At 40.4% G+C, this 14,429-nt stretch overlaps 1 protein-coding gene across 1 annotated transcript in view; it reads left to right on the forward strand.

Moving 5' to 3' along the window:
- Positions 1-14,429, forward strand: part of LOC131583622 (5-hydroxytryptamine receptor 2A-like) — a 170,218-nt gene that overhangs the window by 36,856 nt on the left and 118,933 nt on the right. The window lies entirely within an intron of this gene.

Here is a 14,429-nt window from a genome sequence, read left to right on the forward strand (position 1 = left end):
AGATAACCAGGGGAATGCTATTTTGGAGGAAAATATTCTAAATGCCTTCCTATTTCTGAATTACAAGGGAATAAAAGGAGAATACTTCCCTTGTGAATCAAAGGATGATATTTATGAAGAATTCCAGAGCTTGCTTTTCTTGAATCTTAAAATAGAACATTGAGAGTTCTTCACCTTAACAAAATTCTAGGTTTCTAAAAACTGAAAGATTTCTGATCCATATATTCTGGCAGTTTTTAAAATAGGGTTATTTTTGTCCAAACTGTGAGCCAGGTTTAGCAATTCTGAACAAAGTACATGTCTGTAGCCTCTGCATTTTGGTAGTCCTTCAAATCATCCTGATATCTTAAAAGCTGAGATCCATCTCTGATATACAAAATTGTTGGGTTTTTTATAGAGAGACTTTTAGAACTGATTCAAAGTAGCTATAAATCAAAGCTGCAGCCTCTGTGTTTTCCTCTCAAAGGAGGCTTTGGAAAGCACTTGCTTGTGACCCCGACCTTTCAGGCTCCTGAAACTGCATCAAATGATTGAGAGTGGGAAATGGTTATGAACACCTTGTCTCTGTAGCAGTAGAGTGGTGCATGCAATGCAGGTGGGTTCTACATTAGTCTCTGGACAACTCTTGGCTCTCTCTGCCCTGGGACTGTGTCTGCAGAGCTCTGAAATTGCAGGGAAAAGGGAGCAGAAAGGTGGCAGGGAGAGATGCTGGAGATCTGCTCTATGAAACCCACCCCTGTGGTGAATGATAGAGCTCAGATCACTCTTGAAGCACACTTGAAGCCAAGTTCCTGGGTTTCAGAGAACTGATAAAACTTCTGCAAATAGATTTGTTCACGTGTTTGAGTTGTTTGCTTTATTTTGTTTTGTTTGTTTTGTTTTTTCTCAGCACTTCATACAGTGCCAATAGCAGGAGCCAGGAAGCTGTTTGTGATCTGCAGCATGATGTTGGCAGTTTTTCTTGATAGAGGTTGAAAAAGCTTGAACCCTACTAGACCTCTCCTTCCCTTGGTAGCAAAAGGGCAGTTAACCCCTTTTGTCTGTAAATGCTTTAGTAAGAAGTAGTTGGGAATTTGCCTAAAGCTCCACACCATGAGAAAAGCCCAGACTGTGACCAAGGACTGCTGCAAGTCCACTCCTGGTTCTGACTAAAGGCAAAGCTTTCATTGCATGATTATTTTTTCCTCCAGAAAGGAAAGCCTGATTGCTGTTCTCTCTGTCATGTTTCATAAATATCCATTGCTTTTATCTCATCTGCTGATTTTGGGGACACATATTCTTAAATACTTTTTGGTTTTTTTTCTTTTTGCTAACAAACTTTCTGAGGAAGACTCTTCTACAGAAAGATGCTTCCTGGTAGTTTTTGTATTGGGGAAGAAGAAGGGAATAATCACCATATATGGTATTTAAATCAGCTAAGAGGGGACAACAAGATCATTGAGAATCTTCACTGAGAGGAATTATTATTGGAGGGACCATGGGGCACTGGCCATGAAGGTTTCACAAATCATCAGACCAAACCATTGTACCTGTGAATTAAACTAAATATATGTAGGTAGTGCTAGAATTTCCTACTCCCTTTATTGGGAGTGGCTTTTTCATTTTTGTTGTTGGTTTTTGTTGTTGTTGTTTGTTTTGTTTGTTTTTTGTGGGTTTGGTTTTATTTTAGGCTATTTCTTGGTAGCATGGGACCATTTACTCCCCCATTTACTTTTGAGACTCCCCAAGCAATAGATGACAATTTATCTAGGGTACTCTGTTCAGTAAACTAAATGTTCATTTTGGCTAACTGCTCCAGTGCTGCTAGCTTGCTAGCCTGAGAGAAATTGAAAAGCTAGAGAAGGCTATTCATAACAACCCAGTAGAGCTCTAAATATTTTTATTTCAATAGTAAGATGGGATCTTTTGGACAGTTTTTAGGAAATAAATCCTGTAGTTCTCAGCTGGTTAAAAAGGATCTGGAAAGGAGAGGGCAGAGAGCTGCAAGGCCATTTGATTGTGCTATAGGGCTTTAATATCTCCCTGGTCTTATTTCAGATGCTCAGCATTACTCTTTGCTTGCTCAGCTAATAGTACACAAAGTGATCATTAATCAAAGTAAATAATGTGGCTGTAGCAGGAAACATAAGGCACTGAATGCAGAGAGAGTTTGCACTGATTCCAGGGGATTTTGGACAGATGGGTATCATCACTGCAATGTAAATAGATAAGGTTTCAGGTTCATGATAATTTTTACAGATCACCTGAGCTGTGGTAATGGTATATGAGCCCTTATCCTCTGGTGGTGTTGCTGGTTTTTAAATGTAACTCTAAATGTCTTTTCCCTTCCCTGCAGGCCAAACTCAGGCATTCACAGAGCTGCCAATGCTCAGCCCTGGTGGGCTGCAGGATGTTGGGCTGCTGTGGCTTCAGTGCATTTGGGAAGGGTTCCCAGGAGGAATGTGCAGAGCCAAGGCTGGGAAAGGGAGGTGCTGCCACACAGAGTCTTCACCTGTCAGCTTCACCAGATCATCATCTAGATTTGTGTCACACTTCTGGCAAAATATTAATGAAGAATCTAATGAGATGATCATACATTTAATATTTTGTACATGCTACATAGATTTTACCTGTTGTCTTTGGCAGGCTGCAGCAGAAACAGGTGATTTGAAGGAGAGGCTGTGGTAATCAGCCAGCAATATATAAATATATGCGCAGGAGGGCAGGCAGGCTTTTTGTGTGCTGGCCCAGGGCACGTACTGCAGTGCCAGCCACGGGGGAGGAGGGAGCCCTGCTAAGCCAGCCTGTTCCACACCTGAGCTGAGAGCATTGGCACCTTCACAAAGAAATCCTGTTCTACCTCAGTAGCTGCAGTTTTCAGTTACCCACAGAGAAAGAGGGCTATGAGCTAGTTGCTTTAGCACTGGAGGAGGAATTTTTTTGTTGCTATTCTGTGTCGATAATATTTTGTCATTTACTCTCTTTACAATTTTGGGAAAAAAAAAAACATTTGAAGTGATGTAATTTTTTTTTCTTTTTTTTGATCTGGTGATGGAGTTGGTGGGAAATGGCAGCTGCCAGGCACTTCTCACTCAAAACTCTGATGATTCATAAACTTGGGATAGGTGGTCACCCTGACTCTCCAGCTTCTGAGCTGTAGGGTGGGAAGCAGGTAGTGTAGTCAGACTGGGCTGGCACAAGAGCTGGCTTTGCAGTGAGGAGATGAAGGCTCTCTGCATGGATTAGAGGTAGGAAAGCTCTGCTTTGCTGCCTGGAGTGGGAAACTCTATCCCAAGCAAGTTTAGAGCATACTTGGATTTAAACCCAGGATCAATAAAGTCCAAGCTCTTGGAGCCATAAACACTCATGAAGAAGCTCACACCAGACAGGATCTCTGGAGATACCTGGTACAGCCCCCTGCTGCAAGCAGGGCATGACTAAAGCTGAGCTTTCTCAAGGCCTAATCATTTGAATTTTAGATTATGGCCAGGCTAGAGGATCTCATCCTTCATGTTTTCATTTTTACATTATCTAATTAAGGAACCTTCCCGTCCCTAATTGTGGAAGTCACAGAATGTGATTTTACACAAACATCAAAATAGCATGGGTGGGATTTGATTATTAAGTAGCATATTAATATGGGAAGCTGCACAATTAAGAGTCATTTTACTGCCTCAGTGTTGTGGTTTTAAAGCAGTAACTAAAAAAAAAATACTAGAAAACTTACTTATTTCTTGCTGTGAGATGTGGATTAGAACAAGAGCAAAACAGGCTTAAAATTTAAAAGGAATAAAGAAAGTTTATTAACAAAACTACAAGACTAAGAAAACTAAAATAAAACTTCCAGAAAACCCTTTTTTCCCCCACTACCCAACCATTATTTTGTTTACATGACAACATAGAGACAACAGACTTTGGAACTTTGGTGTTTAAACAGTCCCCAATTCCTGCTAGAATCTTTTCATCAGTCTCTGTAGAGAAACAGAAGTCTTCTTCTGCTAATCTATGGAGTTTCTCACAAGAAAACTATTTCTGTTATAGTTTTCTATTTTTCTGATGCCAGCTGCCCGGAAATCCTGTCATCAGAGTTCACTCCTCCCATTTCACATCACTCTGAGGTGTGTATGGGTCAATGAGTCTAGGGATGTCATTTTTAAGGATGAGTTATTCAAAGGCAAAGTTCTCTTCATCTGTCTCTGTGAGCTCACCTGGAAACAGAAGTTTTCTCTTTACCTCTACAACGGCCCCAAATCTTCAACTATTACTTTACTTCACTCTGTTTCCAGCACCTCACTGTATCACAATTACTCCACCTTTTGCTCAAAATCCACACTTTGAACACTCCATTCCTCCCAATATACTCTGTCATGAATTAAAGGAGTTTTTTCAGGACACTATTGTCCATCTCCATAACTTAACAGAAAAATATTTCAGCGTATTAAAGCATCTCCTTATTCTCTACCTCTTCTGAAGCTTAATTCTTTTCTTTACTGTCTCTAATAGTTTATAAAGTCTCTTTACATGTTGATTACTCTCTTTTTCTTTCTCTGGAAAAAAGGATTAATCTGCAAGTCTCATCTGGGTAATGAAAAGGTTAAAATCTTGCCCAGGCTTTGTAGATGATTCTGTGATCTCTGCCGGAGCAGCAGCTGGAGCTGTCTGTGATGGAAGATTCTTCATGGCTGCTCTGGAGAGTGTGGTCACTGTCTCAGCCCGCCACAGGTCAAGAGCTTTTTCCTTTCTTTACTCGTCAGTCTCTGGTGAATTCAGTCACAGCAAAAACTGCAGCTGAGCCAGGGACCGGCCTGGCCCGGCCAGAGCCCGGGGCAAGCCCCGCAGGCCCCATCTCCCGGCCGGGAGCCGCTGGGCCCAGCCCAGCCCCTGCCCGGGCCGCATGGGCTGGGCAGGGAACGGGAGGCCTGGAGCTCTGTTACCTTTCACAGCCAGGAAACAAAGAGACAAAGAAATTCCCAGGGTTAGGTCTTAAGGTGGTGTTCACAGGTTGATCTCACTTTTCAATGGTTAAAACTGCTGTCAATTCTTAGAAATGGCCAATAGTTGGCCGGGAGAAAAACTCTCATCAGCCTCCAGCGGTTTTAACTTCTTTAGGTGTTTCTCTTTGTTTTCTTAAATGCCAATCTATCACACTCAGGGTTGTGCACTTGAGCCACTGACCTGATGAAAGCCTGTGTAGGGCACAAAGGGTTCATTGAATTGCATGGCTGGAAGAGGATATACTGATGGCTCCCACTGCCATGGGAACAAACCAAGACTAGTGAGGTTATAGCCTAGAGATAAGGACTTCTATTTCCCCCTTTCTAGTCCTGGCACTGGCCTTTTTCATTTTCCTTCTGGGTAGAAAATAATTCTTTAATCAAGTTTTTTCCCCTGAAGAGTGAAGCAGGCACTCAAAGATCGGGTAGATGTGAAGAAGAATAACAGGTTTTAGATTACACACTTGGACACCAAAAAGGCCTTTCACAAGCGCAAGTAATAGGGAAACCTGGGTCTTCTTTTTTCCTCTTTTTCTAATCATCAAAACAAAATTTATTTTTAATATTTTCCTTAGAGTAGACATGTATTTTTATAAACATACATTTTTAAATAAGAGTTTGGGACATTCTCCTAACAGAAAAGCATCTTTACTATTACCCTTATAAGGGTGCATCATTACATTTGTAGAGGTTTTGAGAGGTTTTGAAGGGCTTGGAGAATTTCCCTTTGTAACCTGCACTGCATTTTGTCCAAAGAGTTGTAACTTTCTGGAGCTCTGCGTCCCAGCAACTGTTATTAAAGAATATATCTGTGAGCTTTTTGGTTAATGGAAGCATTGCAGATCTGATAAACTTTCTTGTAATACCCTATAACATAAGTTCTTGTAGACCTGATAATCCAAAGTCACCTGACAATGTGGCACCCAGCTTGAATGGGGGTTGGTGAACCTCTAACAGTTGGACTCATGCAGGACTTTCCACAGTGGATCACTGTGGTAATTCCATTATGTACAGACCCTGTCTTTGTAATGTTGTGTGGTACCTTGGTTTAGCTGAAGCTGCATCTCCTTTGCAGTTTGTCCCTGTGGTCTGGATTGTGTCCCTGTCTCTGAGGTTGGCATAGTGCAGTACTGAGCTGGATATTTAATTTTTTTTCTGGGCTGTTGTTTCCTCCCCTGTGACTCTGAAGTAAATTTCCATTGCTTGCAGAGGATTTTGAGAATGCAGATCTGTTAATGTTGGCTGGTTCAGATCCCTTTGCAGGAGAACCCAGGGAAGAGTTATACAGAAGTTTTAGAAGACTGAAACTTGTAGGACTCTGTATTGGGTTCAAAGGGTCTTTTGGCACAGGCCATGATCTGAATGAGGAGGAAGGGCCTGGACAGAAGGAAATGGAAGCTGATCTTCTCCCTGGGCAGTGCTGATGAGTGGATGAAACACTCTTGCCCTTTTCTCATGTAAATCCACAGCTGATGCACTCCTTCCTGAGCTCCAGATACATTGAAAATCAATTTGATAGTATGGGTGGTCAGCTGAAAAATCATTTGGTTTGTGTCTAGGATTTGCTATTATGTATTTGTTTTATGCTCTATAATACAGCAGTATTGACTGTTGAAAACAGCTTCAGACTTCAGTGCAGGCAGCTGTGAGGGGTCTGTGCTCTCCAGGGCAGTGCAGAAGTGCCAGCAGGATGCTCTGGGAGCACTGTTCACATGCAGTGCTCTTGGTCTCACCACCCTGGTGCACTGGAACCCAGCCCTGAGGTAGGTGTTGCAAAAAATTTTGGTATGCCTTATGTTACGCCAGTAGAAATTTAAAAACTGCCTGTTTATGTAGAAGCTAGAGTACTATCAACCAGTGTGAATTCAGAATATAACAAATGCACTGAGGAGGAATAGCTAGTGACTGATTTCTACGTACCAGGCCTGAGAAAATGTAAATATGAAGTCATTCATAACACAGGCTTCCTAATGGCAACGTACCTGTGTTAAAGCACAGCCCTTAATTTTGAAGAGTATGAATAAATAGATAACAGAAATAGACCACTGTTATCTCTCCAAGAACAGTAACATCTCAGGTTCTGATGTTTGCTTTGGTTCCATAGAAATCAACAGAATAACTTGCAGAGACTTCAGAGAGAGACTCTAATTTCAAAAAGACATTTTCCCTCCTCACCTGTAACTCAGAAGTCCTTTGTTTTGGGAGCTGTTGAGTGTAGGTGTGTAGTTGGCAGCGTGCTGGTGAGAGAAACTGTAGTAGTAGGACAAATAGCAATAAGTAGGTAGAAATACAACAAAATCTAAGATTAAGAGGGACATTCATGTGCCAGCCTGTCAAATTCATAGCAGAGACAAAAGGTAATGCAGAGCACTAAAGAGCAGATTTTGTTAAGGAGTCTGAACTGCCCTGGTTTACATATAATGCCATGCAAAATGACTTTGGAAATTATTTAATTTTTCACCGTGCACACATGGGGTCCTGAAAATAGCACAAATAAAGGAGTAGATTTGCTTAAAACCATGATTATTTTCCCTTCTGTGAGAGCTCCTCTGGTTGTTGTGGTTTAAAATAAATCACATTTGCATGCATTTTGACTTCCTTGAGCATTCTGGGAGATAATAAACTGCTTCATTTGCAGGGTGATGTTTCATATGTGGGTGTATGGGACCCTCACATCAATTTTGCAGCTATTTGCTTTATCAGTTACTTCATCTGTGCCTGACCCATCTCCATCACTGGAGCTTGATATGTTCTGCAGAATTCCTCCTGGCTCTGCTTTGCAGGGAAGATCTATTTCTTCCTTAAACTATAAATATGTGGGTGCTATCACTCAGCCTCTCTGCAGTGGCTGTTTATGCTATGAACAGTTTTTGGGGCTCTTTGATCCCAAACTGGTTGGCAATTCTTACATGTCTCCAGTTTGAACCCACCCTCAAGCCAAAGAGGTCAGCTGGGATTCCCTCAGGGGCCAGAGGGCATCAAGCATGAGCCCTGCAGTGGCATCCAAGGGGTTTTTAGGGTCAGAGCTGTTTTAGTGGCTCTGGGGTAGCTGAGGTTTTCCTGACATAGGCAAACAGTGAGCTCAAAGATTTTGGGGTGCCTTTGTGACATTTTATGATGCATCCAGTAGGGTGTCTGATTCATCCTGCTGGGTGAGGCTGGGAAAAGAGAAAAATGACCAGTGGAGTAAAGCAGAAAGGCTGAAAGGGAAAAATGAGAGAATTTTCTCCTATGAAACCAGCTGGAGATGGCCCTTGCTTGTGAAGTAACACCAAACACCTCCCAGCTGTGGCTCTGGCAGTGCCTGGCAGCAAGGGAGACGTGTCATTATCAGAAGTTGTGTGTGTAAAGAAATGCTGAGCCCCTGCAGATGGTGCTGGCTCCAGAATGCCCCCATGTGCAGCTGGTATTTTTTGCAAATAAACCTGCTGATCCTCTAGGCAAGTCAGTCATGGAGAAATACCTGGAAACCAGTTAAATGTCACAGACACTGTGACCTGCAGCCAGGAAACCTCGGTCCAGCTCAAATCTGTGCTATGTTGGTGTTGTCCTTTCCTGAGGTGGGGATAATCAGACCAAGAACACAATTTACTCCTGTGGGAAGTGATCACAGCTATTACTCAGTCATGGAGACTTGGCCCCAAAGGCAATATTCAATATGTGTATTGATAGAATTCCAACTTCAATGAAAAGACAAGGTGACATTCCTGTGTCTTTTCTCAAGAAGTTTTACTCACCTACTGTTTCTCACCAATGGCAATATAGTGTAATTTTAAACAAATAATTTACTTACTGCAGTCTGGGGCTTCTTACTAAGAAATTTTTTTTCCTCAGGGTACTGAGAGAGAGATTTCTTTGATATCATTAACCTCAATGAACCTCTGCAAACTAGTAACTGAAAAGCTTTCTGGTACATCTAGTGAAAGATATAATTTTAAAATAAAAATTGAAATATTCACAAAAATACAGTAAAATACAGTTGAAAGCAATGATTTGGTAGCTGCATGCATACAGCATGGATCCTGTTTTCTTGTTTGAAGAAGTTATTTATTTAGTCATGCACTCAAAACCAGCTCAATTATAAAAAACAAGTCCTAACCTAACTTTTTTTCTCCAAGTGCTTTAAACTGAGGAACTGCCTGAGTAATTTTCTTCCAAGTACAAGTAATTACTCGGGTTTGCACTCAGTGACTTTCCTTTTGTTAAGGTTTAGAAACAATACTGTATTTTGAATCCCATTATTCTTTTTATCCCTTGCATCAAGCAGAGCATTAGTGAGCCAGCTAAGGGGCATAGGGTGAACACAAAGGTATTTTCTTTGTTTGGGGAGGGAAATCATGATTGACATTTATCAGTGGTTAATAAATTCTGTGTCTAAAGTCAGTTCGCAGCAAAGATTGTTTTATAATGCTATTTCCTCAGTAAATGACATTTTAAAATTTCCTTGATTATTCATCTTTTCTGCCTTTGAAAATTTCTAATTTATTTTGGAAGCTGGGTTATAATGAGCTTGCAGGCAGCTTATCACATAATTTCCAAGAGGCATCAACACTGCTCTGTGGTTGTATTTTTGCTTCTGATAGTGTGTATTTGCTTTATGCTTTGCTAAGCATTAAGATAAAAAATACATTTTATGGTAATTGTGAGCCTTGCCTGTGCTCCTCTGAAGGGAAGATGATGTCAGGGGTATCTCATCTATCAATATGCCCCTGAGAACAGGTGTGGGTGTCTGTGAAAACCGTGTGGTGGGAGATGGCAGTGGGGAAGGGACTGTGCAGCTGCTGTGCATGACTCCATGGATGAATTCCCTTTGGTGAATTCAGAAATTCAGGTGAAGGAATCGTCTTCATCCTGCACGGTATTTCTTTTCCCATATCAAATGAACTGAAAAAGTGAGCACCACATAATCAGATCCTCATGAGGGTGAGACTTGCCGGAAGAACTGGATTTGGGCTATGAAAATTTGTCTTCTGGGGTCCAGGGACTTTCCTTCCTGGGGCCACAGGCTGGTAAATCCAGCAAGGAAATTGTGGTGATGACCCAGAGCCTGTAGAGCAGGAAATGTGGCCAAGGGTCCCTGAGCTGCAGGAGGTTTCCTGGCTGGCCCTGGGGGTTTGCAGCCCCTGTGCTGAAAGGAGCCCAAGGTGTGACCATGGCCATTCCCCTGCTGCAGTTATCAAGATGTGTCTCTACAAACGAGCACTTTCAGAGGCATCTCCAGTTCCCAAATGGTATGTGCCAAATAAAATGCATTGTTTTGTTGACTTAGCTTTTATCTTACAAGTAGGGTTTTCAAATAATCATCCATCAAAAGGCATCATATTTTGGGAAGCGTTACACTCAATAAAATAGGCAACTGAAACATCATCTTCCAGTAGTCTCACAGCAAGTACACTTAAAATTCAGGTTGTGCTGGGGGACAACACAGCAATGAATACAAGGATACGGGATTGAAAATAGATTTTTTCCAAGTCAGAAAGATTAATCCCAATGCTCACAGAGATTTAGCTCTTTCCATGTGGGATGCAAGCCTTGTGGCTCTGAAATAATTAGCATGCAGACTGCAGACTAAGTGTGTGTTACACAAGATAAAAATGGACTTTCTTTAAAAATCATGATGTGTACAAAAAAAATATTATTTTGAAAACTTAAAAGAAGTAGTTTAACCTCTTATACCCATTTGTTTATGAGCTCACAGAGGCAATACAAAGATGACTGCACAGCTCAGCAGTTTTAGAGTTGGATCAGTTGTTGACTTGGCTTCCTTCTAACAAAAAATTCTTTACTAACAACAGCAGATAGACAATAAATGGACTTTTTCATACACCAACCTTTGCTGGGGATGAGAGGTGCACATACAGAGTTGTATCATGCTGAGCTCCATAGCAGGTGCTTTTTCCCCCAAGTTAAAGCCTCAAGCCTGAAGATGTTGCTCCATGAGGCTGTTGTGGGTTTCCTTGTGCCTTAGGTCATAGAGGAAGAAAAGTTTGATTTATCTGTTCTGGATCTCTGAAGACTTTTTTCTATATAAATTACACTGAATTACCCACAGTAAATGGACTATTTCTCCCTTATCTCTGGCCCAGGGATTGCACCAGGACTACAGCACCTTCCAGCAGCTGTACAGGAATGGATGCAATATTTGCTCCTCTATTTCCCAATGTGATAAATTACTTCAAAATAACAGCAAAGAGATCTTTCAGTTATAAAGAGATTAAGAAAGGGGGGAATGGGTCTTTACAGAAATATGCATCTCTATGTAATAAAATATTGAATGTGATGAAGTGAATTCAGCCTCATAAAATGAATTCAGCCTCATTTTTAGCGCTCTAAAATGATAATGCAGAGGAAAAACCTATTCCAGACATTTCTTCAGGCATTGCAGTTACTTCATTAGCCTTTATTTCTTCTCACTTCTGCTCTCTTGACAGCTTTTCAAGTCTCAGGTTCTTCCTTTTTGAAATGCTTTGATGTGCTCATCTGTTTGACAAACTGTTTAAGGTCTTGATCTTAATTTAACATTTGTAGATACCCACAGAGGGTTTTGTTAATGAAGTCTTTAAAATACTAAGTGAAGTTCTAGTTTTCTTCAGGAACAAAGTTTTATCCTTGACATTATTTTTCCTTTGGAATGGTATTCCTATTTAACATCTAGAAAATTTTTAGTCTTACAAAGCAGCAATGGGCTTGTAAGGGTAGGGATGTAATTAAATGACGATTTTATATTTCTTTGGGGTGCCTTTCTATAAAAGAATAGGAATACATCATAATTGAAAATGTCTTTTCAATGACAGAAGCCTTTGATACCACAAAGGCATGAGAGTAAGTGGCTGCCCAACCTCAGATTAGGAGTGCTCTTATACTTTGATGGATAATACTCTGTTTTCTGGACTGAAGCCATGGTTTTTGCTAGTTCGTTTGGTGTAAGGTAATTAAATTGAACCAAGGGTTACTCATAAACTATATTAATGAATTTTAGCACTACTGACAGTGGCAGCAATCTGAGTTCCTGAGTCTGGGATATGGACTGACAGGAATAATTCATTGTCCTTTGTAGCTGGTCTGGCATTTCAGATCTCCAATACCAGACACAGTGGCTATAAAAGCCTCCTTGAGACAAAAGGAAGAGCTGTGTATAAGAGGAAAATGTTGACATGAAGAGAAAGAAAATGTTTCCAAGAGGTCTGTGAAACTAGGAAGTTATGTGTGTTTTATGGTTAAAAATTAGGTCTATTTTGGGAGCCCCTCTGTGGTGTTTAGGGATCTGCTGCAGCCCAGAGAGATCCAGAGGAGCGCAGCCACACTGCCCTCTGTGGCTTCACTTTTCTCTGGAACTGTTTTCTACTTGAATCACACCAAATATTTCTTTGCTATAGTAGTTTGCATTTAAATAAAATTTACAAAACTGGCTAACAGTTTCCCAGCAGTGTGAACAGCATAAATGTACTGTTGGTTCTAAGGCATTTGCTGTGACCTTGGTCACAGCCAAGTGGTCAAAATGTGATCTCTTTTTGAAAAGACAAAACAATTTTCTTGTTTTTCAGGGGAAACTTCAGGGAAAACTTACTCCTGAAATGTGGAATTTGCTGTTGCTTTTAATCTGCCAACAACTAGCAGAGTTTGGGCTGGTTGGGTTTTTTCTATTTCTTCTTTTTCCTTAGTGCTTTTCCTCATAAATGAAACCATGCAAATAAATTACATACATTATCTAAAATAATGTAAAATAATTCCATTACCTAATTCCATTTGGCTAGTTTGTAAAAGAAAAATATTTTGCCTCAGGTTAAAGCTAAGGCTCAACATGCACAGCCCTGCTGCCTTTAAATGCTAATGCAGGCTCATTCTTTAGATAAGGAACAAGTGATCTTTAGAAGTGAGAAAGCTGCATCAAGAGGTTTGACAAGGCTCATTAAAGTTCAATTAGAAAATTCATTTTAACACTAGGCATCCTGCCCCTTTTATTTCCCAAGTACAAACAATAAAATTTTCATCACATCCAAGCACATACTTAAAATGTGCTATGGAAATAAATAATCTTCATATTTAATTCATCTTATATAATAATTGATGTCCATTAGGTATTTGGATCAGGCATTAGGTATACAGCTCCACAGTGTGGCATTGGATATGTGATTCCCAACTGTCCCTACTGGGAAGTTTGTCAAGCGAATTGAAATAAAAATTATTTTCAGAAGAGTTATGATAGATCTTTTCTAAAGAGTTCATCTGTTTTCTGAGCAGTGCAGTCTTGGCACACACTCAAAAAAACTTTACTCAGCACCTTTACATTGAGGGATTTCATGATTCTTTTAACTACTTCTGTAAATTTTATTCATTTAGCATCACAATATTTTAGTTATTGATTCTCAGCCGTGGGAAATAATCCCCTCCTCCTGCCCACAATATTACAAAAATTTAAATTTTCATTTGGCTGTTTGACTGCAGGATATGAGTTTTGTGGTGAGACTCGTGACGTGGATATTTACAACATCAGTAAATCCAGATGTGAAATTCAAGCATTAGGCAGCTCCCATGTGCTGTGGCTCTTCAGGCTGCTCTTAATTCCTTTTTTGCAGTGATAAACCTGCCAAGAATTCAGTGCTTGTTATGCCATGATGGATGTCTTGTGGAGTCAGTCCTTGTCCCCTGTGCCTGCCCTTTCCCTGCCTTTGTTTCCTCTGCAGTACTGCTTATCTGTGAGACATTGTGCAGCCTTCTGAAATGGTGCAAACCTTTAAATAAATGTGGTATCTTTGACTGAATGTAGGCATGGGGACTGGTGTGATCACTTTCGAAAGTGCTGGGTTGTGGCTGTTCAAAGCCTGCCTTTGAGGGGCCCCTTCTGCAGCGTGGACCCTGTCTGCACGTCAAATTATTCATTAGAAAGTGATTGGGAAAAGTAAATGTGTCCTGTGATTTTATTATTTTTTTTAATTGCATTTATCACTTACTTGCATTAATGCAATTAATGCAAAAGTTTTTGGGGAGTCTTAAAACATAGAAAGCAAATGATATAGAAAGCAATGACTCATGTCAGGGAAAGAGGTGCCCTTTGTGCTGCCCCTGCAAATCTTGGCTATGATCAGTTTAGGAGGGTTTTTAATTCCCAAATTGATGATCAAAACTTTGCTGGCAGTTGCAGTATTTGGTTCTTAGTCCTGTGGCACAGGTCATTAGGGACTGCAGCATTTTGGCTGCTCCACAAGACATGTATTTCCATGAGTTTTAAATACTGTTCAATGCTACTGACCTTGCAGGAACAGTATGTTCCAGAGGAAACTCAAATACTAAGTCTTCATAATTTTCACTGTAAATCACTTTGTAACCCTGCATTATAAGGGAAAAAACCCACTTAAGATATTTATTTCTCAACTACAGTTATAAAAATAATGTTCTAATCTAAAAAAATTTAAAATACTAATAAATGGGAAAATCCATAGAGAACCCCTTGATGTC

The sequence above is a fragment of the Poecile atricapillus genome, chromosome 12, assembly GCF_030490865.1.
Source record: "Poecile atricapillus isolate bPoeAtr1 chromosome 12, bPoeAtr1.hap1, whole genome shotgun sequence".
In the NCBI taxonomy this organism is placed as follows: domain Eukaryota; kingdom Metazoa; phylum Chordata; class Aves; order Passeriformes; family Paridae; genus Poecile; species Poecile atricapillus.